This window comes from Anolis carolinensis, unplaced genomic scaffold, assembly GCF_035594765.1.
Source record: "Anolis carolinensis isolate JA03-04 unplaced genomic scaffold, rAnoCar3.1.pri scaffold_8, whole genome shotgun sequence".
Lineage (NCBI taxonomy): Eukaryota > Metazoa > Chordata > Lepidosauria > Squamata > Dactyloidae > Anolis > Anolis carolinensis.
The window spans coordinates 3,651,552-3,663,451 of record NW_026943819.1 but is presented as its reverse complement, the minus strand read 5'-3'; the positions used below and the strand labels follow the sequence as shown (position 1 = coordinate 3,663,451).

Here is an 11,900-nt window from a genome sequence, read left to right as displayed (position 1 = left end):
TGACATGTAGGATCATTCCACACCCAAGCTAGTCACCAGCTCAGGACCACTGCTTCCTTCCTTGAATGAATCCACCTTCCCATTTCCCTGCTGACTTCTGATGTCAACCCATGACGCGTCCAAACTACGACAGCCTCAACTTGCCCATCTTGATTTCTAGAGAGATTTCCAACTTCCCTTGTTCTGGGGCCCATGGATTTGTCTCTTTGGGTCACTATCTGCACAGAGCTCTCCTCTAACACCATTTCAAATGAGTTCATCGTCTTCCTACCTGCATTCTTCACCTTCCACAATCAAACACTGAAACCAGAACCAGGTAAAATGGGGGCAGATTGCACTTTCTGTGCGGCCGATTCCTCAGTCTGTTCATTGGCCACAGGAGCCAAGGGCCAGCATTTGGATGGTGATCTAATAGCCGTTTCTTCCAGCTGAATGAACGTCATTATCATTTGGTCCCTGAATCCATTCAACCCCATTATAATTATCTGCACACTTTCCCTCCGCGGATTATACTCGCCCTGGGGCTGCTCTCGCCTTACTGAGTTTCCTCTATTTTAACAAAAAATAATATTGGGCTGTGGCTCATTTGGAGCTTATGAAGGAAAAGAGCAGAGAAGAGACGACTCTTTCTCTTTCACGGCTTTCCTCTCCTTCTCTCCATCCATCTATCCCTCTGTCTCTCTTTCTTTCTCTTCTTCCTTTCTCTTGGTCTTCCTTTCCACCCCCTTTCACTCCCTCTCCTTCTTTCTCTCTTTCGCTCCTTCCATTTCTTTCACCTTTTCCTCTTCCCCTCCTTCATTGTCTCCTTCTTTTCTTCTTTCTCTCATTTGCTTCCATCTTTCTCTTTCTCTTTTCCTCTCTCTTCCTCCCTCTCCTTCTTTCTCTCTTTCGCTCCTTCCATTTCTTTCACCTTTTCCTCTTCCCCTCCTTCATTGTCTCCTTCTTTTCTTCTTTCTCTCATTTGCTTCCATCTTTCTCTTTCTCTTTTCCTCTCTCTTCCTCCCTCTCCTTCTTTCTCTCTTTCGCTCCTTCCATTTCTTTCACCTTTTCCTCTTCCCCTCCTTCATTGTCTCCTTCTTTTCTTCTTTCTCTCATTTGCTTCCATCTTTCTCTTTCTCTTTTCCTCTCTCTTCCTCCCTCTCCTTCTTTCTCTCTTTCGCTCCTTCCATTTCTTTCACCTTTTCCTCTTCCCCTCCTTCATTGTCTCCTTCTTTTCTTCTTTCTCTCATTTGCTTCCATCTTTCTCTTTCTCTTTTCCTCTCTCTTCCTCCCTCTCCTTCTTTCTCTCTTTCGCTCCTTCCATTTCTTTCACCTTTTCCTCTTCCCCTCCTTCATTGTCTCCTTCTTTTCTTCTTTCTCTCATTTGCTTCCATCTTTCTCTTTTCCTCTCTCTTCCTCCCTCTCCTTCTTTCTTTGTTTCGCTCCTTCCATTTCTTTCACCTTTTCCTCTTCCCCTCCTTCATTGTCTCCTTCCTTCTTTCTCTCTCTCATTTGCTTCCACCCCTTCTCTTTTTCTCTCTCTTCCTCCCCTGCCTCTCCTATTTTCCTTCTCTCTTTCTCTCCATCCATCCATCTATCCCTCTCTTTCTTTCTCTTCTTCCTTTCTCTTTCACTCCCTCTCTCCTACTTCCTCATTTGCTCCATTTCTTTCTTCTTCTTTTCTCTCTTCCTCCCTTCTTCCTTCTGTTTCCTTCTTTTTCTATCTCTCCTTTTCTCTCTTCTTCCTTAATTCTCTCCCTTTCCTTCTTTCCTTCTCTTTTCCTCCCTCTTTTTCCGTCATTCCACCCCTCCTTCCCTTTCTTTCTGCCCTTCTCTTCTGCCTTTCCTTCTCTCTTTCTCTTTCCACCCCTCTTTCACTCCCTCTTTCTTTCTCTCACTCTCTTGCATCCCTCTCTCTTTCTCTCCTTTTCTCTCTTCCCCTCTGTTTCACTCCCTTACTCTCCTTCTTTCTCTTCTTCCTTTTCTCTCTTCCCCCCTCCTTCATTCCTGCCTCATCCTTTCCTTCTTTCTCTCCCTATCCATCTATCCCTCCCTCCCTCTTTTTCTCTTCTTCCTTTCTCTCACTCTTTCACTCCCTCTCCTTCTTTCTCTCTTTCATTCTCTCCTTTTCTCTCTTCCCCTCTGTTTCACTCCCTTACTCTCCTTCTTTCCTTCTTTCTCTCGCTCCCTTTCTCTCTTCCTCCCGCTCTCTTCCTCTTTCCTTCTCTTTCTCTCCCTCTTTCTGTCCATCCCTTTCTCCTTCTTCTCTTCTACCTTTCCCTCTTGCTTTCTCTTTTCGACCCTCTTTCACTCCCTCTCTTTCTTTCTCTTTCACTCTCTTGCACCCCTCTCTCTTTCTCTCCCTTTCTCTCTTCCTCTGTTTCACTCCCTGCCTCTCCTTCCTTCCTTCTTTCTCTCTTTCGCTTCCTCTCTTTCCCTTTCTTCTTCACCCTTCCTCTCTCCTTCATTCCCACCTCCTTCTTTCCTTCTTTCTTTCCCTATCCATCTATCCCTCCCTCCCTCCCTTTTTCTCTTCTTCTTTTCTCTCACTCTTTCTCTTTCACTCTCTCCCTTTTTCCTTCTCCTCCTCCTTTTTTCTGCCTTCCTCCTTCATTCTGTCTCCTTTCCTTCTTTCTCTCATTCCGTTTCTCTCTTCCTCTCTCGTTAATTCCCTCCCTTTCTTCCTCTTTCTCTGTCTTTCCATCCCTTTCTCCTTCTCTTCTGCCTTTCGCTCTTTCTCTTTCCACCGCTCCCTCGTTCTCTTTCTTTCCTTCTTTTTCCTCTCCTTTCTCCTTCTCTTTCTTCCCGCGTGGGGGCGCCCAAGAGCATTGCCAAAGTAGGTTCACCAGCCTATATACACAAACACGTGTATATTGGAGAGAGAATCCCGCGTGGGTCGGGAGCAGAGAAGGTGCCTCTGTTGCCATTGGGAAGGGTCTGTGCTGGGGAGGGGTCTCTCTTTTTATTCTTTCTCTTTTCTTCGGGGACTTTGGAGAAGCAGCAGCAGCAGCAGGTGCCTGTCGGGGGCGTGGCTGAGTCAGGAGGGGGCGTGGCTTCCCCTCCCTCCCGTCTATCAGCCGAAGCCGCCTCTGCCTCCATGTTGGATCCGGGCAGAAGCTGAAAAGCGCTGTCCAGCAGAGGACCACGCTTCTTCATCCCTTCAGTAGCTGAAACCATCAAGTTCTATACTCTGTGGAAAGTTCCCACTCAAGCAGAGACATAGAACTGGATGATACAATCCCACATCATCTTTGGAAGGAGATGGACCAGAGGAAGGCCACTCTTATGACCAAAGGCCTGGAGACCACGCATCATCCCTTCGAGGATCTGGAGATGTCCATCCTGCAGAAGAGAAGGCTGAGAACAGACATTAAGAATCATAGAATCATAGAACTGTAGAGTTAGAAGAGACCTCATGGGCCATCCAGTCCAACCCCATTCTGCCAAGAAGCAGGAAATCGCATTCAAAGCACCCCCGACAGAGGGCCATCCAGCCTATGCTTAAAAGCCTCCAAAGAAAGAGCCTCCACCACACTCCGCGGCAGAGAGTTCCACTGCTGAACAGCTCTCTCACACAGTTAGGAAGTTCTTCCTGATGTTCAGGTGGAATCTCCTTTCCTGGAGTTTGAAGCCCTTGTTCCCTTGCGTCTGCTCCCTCCTCCCTATGACTTCCCTTCACGTATTTGTACATGGCTATCATGCCTCCTCTCAGCCTTCTCTCCTGCAGGCTAAACATGCCCAGTTCTTTAAGCCGCTCCTCATGGGGCTTGTTCTCCAGACCTTTGATCATTTTATTTGCCCTCCTCTGGACGCTTTCCAGCTTGTCAACATCTCCCTTCAATTGTGGTGCCCAGAACTGGACACAGTGGGATTCCAGGTGTGGTCTGACCAAGGCATGACTTCCCTGGATCTAGACGCTATTCCCCTATTGATGCAGGCCAGAATCCCATTGGCTTTTTTCGCCACCGCATCACATTGTTGGCTCATGTTTAACTTGTTGTCCACAAGGACTCCAAGGTCTTTTTCACACGTCCTGCTGTCGAGCCAGGCATCGTCCCCCATTCTGTATCTTTGATTTCCATTTTTTCTGCCAAAGTGAAGTATCTTGCATTTGTCCCTGTTGAACTTCATTTTGTTAGTTTCGGCCCATCTCTCTAGTCTGTCAAGATTGTTTTGAATTCTGCTCCTGTCTTCTGGAGTGTTAGCTATCCCTCCCAGTTTGGTGTCATCTGCAAACTTGATGACCGTGTTTAAAGGATGTCCTAAGGAAGAGGGAGCAGGCCTTCCTTTCTGGAGGCTGGGACTCAATGGAGCCATGCTTTCGAATGACAAGAAAGGAGATCTCACCTGAAGATGGAGAACTTCCTGGCTGTAAGGCAGTGGTACTCAACCTGGGGTCCCCATATGTTTTTGGCCTACAACTCCCAGAAATCCCAGCCAGTTTACCCGCTGTTAGGATTTCTGGGAGTTGAAGGCCAATAACATCTGGGGACCCCAGGTTGAGAACACTGCTGTAAGGAGAGCTGTTCAACAGTGGAACTCTCTGCCTCAGAGTGAAGTGGAGGCTTCTTCTTTGGAAGTGTTTAAACAGAGGCTGTGTTGTGCTTTCCTTTATAGAATCATAGAATAATAGAGTTGGAAGAGACACCATGGGTCATCTAGTCCAACCCCATTCTGCCATGCAGGAAAAGCACCATCAAAACACCCCTGATGGATGGCCATCCAGCCTCAATAATAATAATAATAATAATAATAATAATAATAATAATAATAATAATACAGTAATAATAATACAGTTAGATGAGACTCCATTGGCTATCTAATCCAACCTCATTCCACCTGGCAAGAAAAGCACCATCAAAATACCCCTGACAGATGGCCATCAATCCTCAAGAACAGCAATAATAATAGAGTTGAAGAGACTCTACTGGCCAGCTAGTCCAACTCCTTTCTGTCTAGCAGGAAAAGCACCATCAAAGTACCCTCGACAGATGGCCATCCAGCCTCAATAATAGTAATAATAATAGAGTTGGAAGAGACCGCATGGGTGATCTAGTCCAACCACCTGCCATGCAAGAAAAGCACCATAAAACTACCCCTGACAGATGTCCATATAGTCTCTGAAAGCCTCCGAGGAAGGACTCTGAGGCAGAGTGTTCCACTGTTGAAGAGCTCTTCTTACAGTCAGGAGGTTCTTCCTCGTGTTCAGTTGGCAGAAGAGGGTTGGGATGGATAACCTCGATGAAGAGCTTCCTGACTGCAGGAAAGCACCCAGAGGCTGGACGTTCCTCTGTCAGGAGGGCTTAGATTGAGGAGGAGGAAGAAGAGGAGGAAGAGGAGGAGGAAGAAGACGAGGAGGAGGAGGAGAGGAGAGGAAGAAGAACGAAGTTCAACAGGGATAAATGCAAGATACTTCACTTTGGCAGAAAAAATGGAATGCAAAGATACAGAATGGGGGACACCTGGCTAGACAGCAGTACATGTGAAAAAGACCTTGGAGTCCTCGTGGACAACAAGTTAAACATGAGCCAGCAATGTGATGCGGCTGCTAAGAAAGCCAACGGGATTCTGGCCTGCATCAATAGGGGAATAGCGTCTAGATCCAGGGAAGTCCTGCTCCCCTTTATTCTATTCTGCCTTGGTCAGACCACACCTGGAATCACACTGTGTCCAATTCTGGGCACCACAGTTGAAGGGAGATGTTGACAAGCTGGAAAGCGTCCAGAGGAGGGCGACTAAAATGATCAAGGGTCTGGAGAACAAGCCCTATGAGGAGCGGCTTAAAGAACTGGGCATGTTTAGCCTGCAGAAGAGAAGGCTGAGAGGAGACATGATAGGGCCATGTACAAATATGTGAGGGGAAGTCATAGGGAGGAGGGAGGGAGCTTATTTTCTGCTGCCCTGCAGACTAGGACGCAAGGGAACAAGGGCTTCAAACTACAGGAAAGGAAGGAGATTCCACCTGAACATCAGGAAGAACTTCCTCACTGTGAGAAGAGCTGTTCAAAAGTGGAACTCTCTCCCCCGGACTGTGGTGGAGGCTCCTTCTTTGGAGGCTTTTAAACAGAGGCTGGATGGCCATCTGTCGGGGGTGCTTTGAATGCGATTTCCTGCTTCTTGGCAGAATGGGGTTGGACTGGATGGCCCATGAGGTCTCTTCCAACTCTACTATTCTATGATTCTATGATTCTTCTTTGGAAGTGTTTAAACCAAGGCTGTGTTGTGCTTTCCTTTATAGAATCACTAGCTGTGCCCGGCCACGCGTTGCTGTGGCGAAGTCTGGTGGTATGGGAAATAAAGTATTGAGGAATTGGTGGTAGTTAAGGTCAAGGGTAAAGGTTTTCCCCTGACATTAAGTTCATTATAAATGGCTTATATAGTTGTGTGGAAGGGCCTTGAGTCTACACTGCCATATAATCTAGTTAAAATCAGATAATCAGTATTTTATAGGCAGTGTGGAAGTGGCCTAAGTGAGGCCTAACTCTGCCTGTCCCCTGGGCTGAGTGGGTTGCTAGGAGACCAAGTGGGCAGAGCTTAGCCTTCTAACTGGCAGCAATTGGATAAAAATAATTCTTCCTCTCCCTCTAATTAGGACTTTATTTTTCTTTTCTTTTTGTTGTATGAACGTAGAGGCATGGATGAGGGGTTGTGCTGCCAGGTTTAGTGTTTCTGGGATGTGTAGTTTTGTTGTTTTGTCCTAGGCCGAAATTTCATTACCCTTTTATATATATAGATAGAGGAGGAGAGGCAGAGGAGGAAGAAGAAGAAGAAGAGGAGGAAGAAGAGGAAGAGGAGGAGGAGGGAAAACCAGAACAAGGCTGCATGGCAACTCAGGTCCCTTCCAAACTCTGGTCTGCTTCGCCTTCCCTTCGTGCCCAAAGTGAGTGCCAGGAGCCAAGATGGAGCCTGGGCTGGGCTTGGGAGGGGGCGTGTCGGGGGCGTGGCTTGGGAGGGGGCGTCTCCGCTGGGCTCGGTTCCTCGTCGGCGGCTGCTTGCCCTCCTCCCTCGCCGCCCGCCCGGCCAGAGACGCGCGGAGCCAGCCGGCGCTGCCAACTCGCGGGCGATGCTGCTCCTCCGCCCGCCGCCGCGTCTTCCTCTTCCTCCTCCTCCTCCTCCTCCTTCATCCTCCTCTTCCTCCGGTCCTTCCGAGACCCTCTCCAGCCTCCTCCGCCCGGGGGGCAGCTCCCCAAACCGGTGAGTCTCCGCCGAGCCGAGCCCGAAGCGAACTCTTACTCTGGGTGCTCTTGGTGCGTAATTACGCACGAGGCAGACCTAGCTCGCTCTCCTCTTTGCGCGCCTTCTTTCTTCCAAGGACCTGTTTGGTCTTTTCTCCTTCCACAACTGGCTTGAGTTGTTGCCTTGGGTCTTCCCTTCCCTTCAGAAGGCAGTTTTACAGGTTGTGTCCCCGGGAAAAGAGGGCAAAGAGCATGTGCAGAGGGCGAAGAGAGCAAGGAGAGCAAGGCGAGGCGCAGCGTTTGCTCCAAACGGGAGCGAATAGAGAGAACCCGAAAAGCAGGAATAGTCTTGGGAGAGTAGCAATGACAAGGACGGCGAGGGATAGTAAAATAGTCGGAGGAGTAGCAACAACAAGGACGGGGAGGATGGGATTTGTTCTCCTTGCAAAGAGAGGGAAAAGATTCACAAACACAGAGGAGGCGTTTGGAGCCTTTTCTTTCCCAAACAAGATGATGATAGTGAGAATAAAACGGCTTGTAAGGAGTGATATTCAGTCTCCCAATAGTAAGGATTCTGGGTGGGTTGCTGTGCCTTTTCCAGGCTGTATGAAGCATTCTCTCCCGACGTTTCGCCCACATCTGTGGCAGGCATCCTCTGAGGCTGTGAGGTCTGTTGGAAACGAGTCAAGCGGGAAATATGTTTATATCTCTGCGGAATGATGTCCTAGATGGGAAAAGGAAAGAACTCTTGTCTGCTTGAGGCAGGTGAGAATGTTTTAGTTCACCACCATGATTAGCATTGAATAGCCTTGCAGCTGCTTCCTTTTTAGGGGAATCCTTTGTTGGGAGGTGTTAGCTGAAACCTGATTGATTCATGTCTGGAATTGCCCCGTTTTCTCAGTGCTGCTCTTTATTTACTGTCCTGATTTTAGAGTTTTTTTAAAATACTGGTACAGTAGAGTCTCACTTATCCAACGTTCTGGATTATCCAACACATTTTTGTAGTCAATGTTTTCAAAACATCGTGATATTTTGGTGCTAAATTCATAAATACAGTAATGACTACATAGCATTATTGTGTATTGAACTACTTTTTCTGTAAAATTTGTTGTATAATATAATATAATGCGATTTCCTACTTCCTGGCAGGGGGTTGGACTGGATGGCCCATGAGGTCTCTTCCAACTCTACTATACTATGATTCTATTATGATGGTGCTTAATTTGTAAAATCATAACCTAATTTGATGTTTATAGCCTTTTCCTTAATCCCTCCTTATTATCCAACATATTCACTTATCCAAGCTTCTGCCGGCCCATTTATGTTGGATAAGTGAGACTCTACTGTAGTTTTTTTTTTCATGTCAGGAGCAACTTGAGTCGCTTCTAGAGTGAGAGAACTGGCCGTCTGCAAGGACGTTGCCCCGGGGGCACCTGGATGTTTTTGATGTTTTTACCACCCTTGTGGGAGGCTTCTCTCATGTCCCCCATGGAGCTGGAGCTGATCGAGGGAGCTCATCCACACTCTCCCCGGGTGGGATTCGAACCTGGCAGCTTTCAGATCAGCAACCCAACCTTCAAGTCACAAGACTTTAATCCACTACGCCACCGGGGGCTCCTAAATACTGGTAGTGCCAACTTAGCAGTTTGAAAACATGCAAATGTGAGTAGATCAATAGGTACCGCTCCGGCGGGAAAGTAATGGCACTCCATGCAGTCATGCCAGTGGCCACATGACCTTGGAGGTGTCTGTGGACAACGCCGGCTCTTCATCTTAGAAATGGAGATGAGCACCAACCCCCAGAGTCGGACACGACTGGAAAACCTTTACCTTTACGTTGCCACATTGTGTTCATTTTCATGGTTTCCTCCTTTCTGTTGAAATTGTCCCCACGCTTGTGGATTTCAGTGGCTTCTCTGTGTTGTCAGACATGGTGGTTGTCAGAGTAGTTCAGCATTTCTGTCTTCTCCGATAATATCTTGTGTCCAGGTTGGTCCATGAAGTGCTCGGCTATGGCTGACTTCTCTGGTTGGGTTAGTCTGCAGTGTCTTTCATGTTCCTTGATTCATAAAAATGAATATAATCTGGCTACCAGTATTTAAAAAATCCTCTAAAATCAGGACAGTAAATAAAGAATGACCTTCAGAAAGCAAAAAATTCCAGACATGAATCAATCAAGGCCAGCTAACACCTCCCAACAAAGGATTCCCCCAGGCAGTAAATAGACAGACCTTGAAACTGCAATGCTAATCAAGGAGGCCAATTGCAACATTCACAGACAAGAGTTCTTTCTTTCTCCCACCCTGGACATCATTCCACAGAGATATCAACCCCACTTGCCTCGTTTCCAACAGACCTCACAACCTCTGAGGATGCCTGCCATAGATGTGGGTGAAACGTCAGGAGAGAATGCTTCTGGAACATGGCCAGACTGCCCGGAAAACTCACAGCAACCCGGAGATGCCGCTGTTTGGCGCCTTTTCTTTCCCAAACAGTCAGGTTCAAGAGAAAGATCAGGACAACAGTACTGATGATAGTCAGGATAACGGGGCTTGTCAGGATGAGATTCAAGATACTAATAGTGAGGATGCTGGGTGGATTTGTTGGGAAGAGCTTTGGGCCTGAGGCTGTTAGGAATGGTGGGAGTTGGAGTCCAAAACACCTGAATGACCCAACTTTGCCTATGCCTGGTATAGAGCAATGTAAGGTGGCATTTTCAAAACACCTTTCTTGATTTTGTTAAGAAATCCATGCAAAGAGTGAAGCTCATAGATCCCAAACAACCCACAAATCGAGCCAAATCCCTAGGACCCTAAGTCATCGAGAAGGGGGATTTCTGGGACTGATTTTTTAAAGTGAAATGGAGTGGCCAAACCAATTCTGAGTGTCCCATATCCAATCCATGGAATTGAAAGAGTCTCCATAAGTCAAGCGCTGACTTGGAGGCAACCTACATGGCTTTGTAACTGTGCTTTTTAATAAGATCGGTTGCTTTCCTTCAAGTTTGGAGTTTTTGTGTCTTTCTCCCTTGCGTTTGTGAAAGTCGGATAGAGAAAGAGGCTGGGGAAAAAATCCTTCCCCTTCCTTAGTGCACCTTTCCAAGCGCAGTCCGATTTGAGAAGTGTTTATGTGTGGACAGAGGGAGCAAAAAGAGTCTGCGGTCCTGTTAGCTCCCCAAAAAGAACTGATTTAACTCTTTGGAGTCCTGCTTTTTGGAAGGAAGACGCTTGGAGCGGTGTTTGCAGATATGTTGTCTATCTTAAGCAGTGTCTCCATGTTCCCTTCATTGTTCTTGCAAAAATAAGGAGTGGAACAAAAGCACCCAATAATTCATTTCGGGGAGGTCTTTAAGGAAAGGGTGCCCTCCCCAAGGAACTGGAAATCTATGTTCTCTTAAAAAGGGAGTTATATATTTGTGCTTATATGTAACCTCAAACTTCTAAAAGCCCAGCAGACTGGTGCTTTGATCCCGAAAGGTATTTGTGCATGTGTTGTCTTGGCTGGAGGCAAGGAGGAGAGGAAGGACAAGATTGCACATTTGCCTCAGAATGAATTCAGTTTGCCACATCTTTAACTGCCATCATGGGATCTGGAGCATGGAGCGGCAAAATCCAAGGAGGCAGAAGGCCTGGCAAAACTTTGGCAACTCTGAGGATTCCATGCATTGAGCCACTGCAGTTAAAAGTGCATTCATTCCAGTGTAACACACCTTTCTTCAAACTACAGCTCACATGATTCCATAGCATTGAGCCATGGCAGTTCCAAGTTCCAGTTCCAACTGCATTTCAATGTATATTGGACAATCCATTTGACGTTGTTTGTTATTACTGTGAATTTAAACAGTATAACTAATTTGCCAGACATATTGTTTACTGAACTGGTTTATTTTCAATTGTGTATAGAGTAGGTCATTTGTGGTGAATTCCAAGTGGTAGCAAACTGCATGCATTTTAGTTGCCACGAGTTGGGGCAACTCTGCCTTGTCTCTCCTCAAATCGCTTTTTGGAGCCAGCATTGCTTTTGCTGCTTTCTCGCACCCATAGATTGTAAGCTTCCTCCAGTCACATTGGTGCATCTACACTCTAGAATTAATGCGGTGTGACACTAATTTAACCGCCATGGGATCCTAGGTGTTCACATCGATGAGACACCAGCACTCTTTGTCAGAGAAGGCTTAAGGCAATTTCATAACAGTTAAAGGGGTGTTAAAGCGCTGAGCTGCTGAACTTGTGGACTGAAAGGTCCCAGGTTCAAATCCCGGGAGCGGAATGAGCGCCCGCTGTTAGCTCCAGCTCCTGCCAACCTAGCAGTTCGAAAACATGCAAATGTGAGTAGATCAATAGGTACCGCTCTGGCGGGAAGGTAACGGTGCTCCATGCAGTCATGCCAGTGGCCACATGACCTTTGAGGTGTCTATGGACAACGCCGGCTCTTCAGCTTAGAAACTGAGATGAGCACCAACCCCCAGAGTCGGTCACGACTGGACTTAACGTCAGGGGAAAACCTTTACCTTTATAATATTAATGCCGGCTACATGATCTTGGAGGTGTCTACGGACAATGCCAGATCTTTGGCTTAGAAATGGAGATGAGCACCAACCTCCAGAGTCGGTCACAATTGGACTTAACGTCAGGGGAAAACCTTTACTTTTACTAAAGGGGTGTCGAACCATTCACGCTACAGTGGAAACGCAACCTGAGATTGCATGACCGGGAAAATGTGCAAAAGTGTGCTCTGGGGGTGCAT

The 11,900-nt window shown here is 47.1% G+C and overlaps 1 protein-coding gene across 1 annotated transcript in view; it reads left to right on the top strand.

Moving 5' to 3' along the window:
* The first annotated feature begins 6,944 nt into the window (after positions 1 to 6,944).
* Positions 6,945 to 11,900, top strand: part of zbtb16 (zinc finger and BTB domain containing 16) — a 211,558-nt gene continuing 206,602 nt past the window's right edge. Inside the window, exon 1 of the mRNA XM_062961416.1 lies at positions 6,945 to 7,173. The gene's annotated coding sequence lies outside the window, so the exon portion shown is untranslated. The remainder of the gene's footprint in view (positions 7,174 to 11,900) is intronic.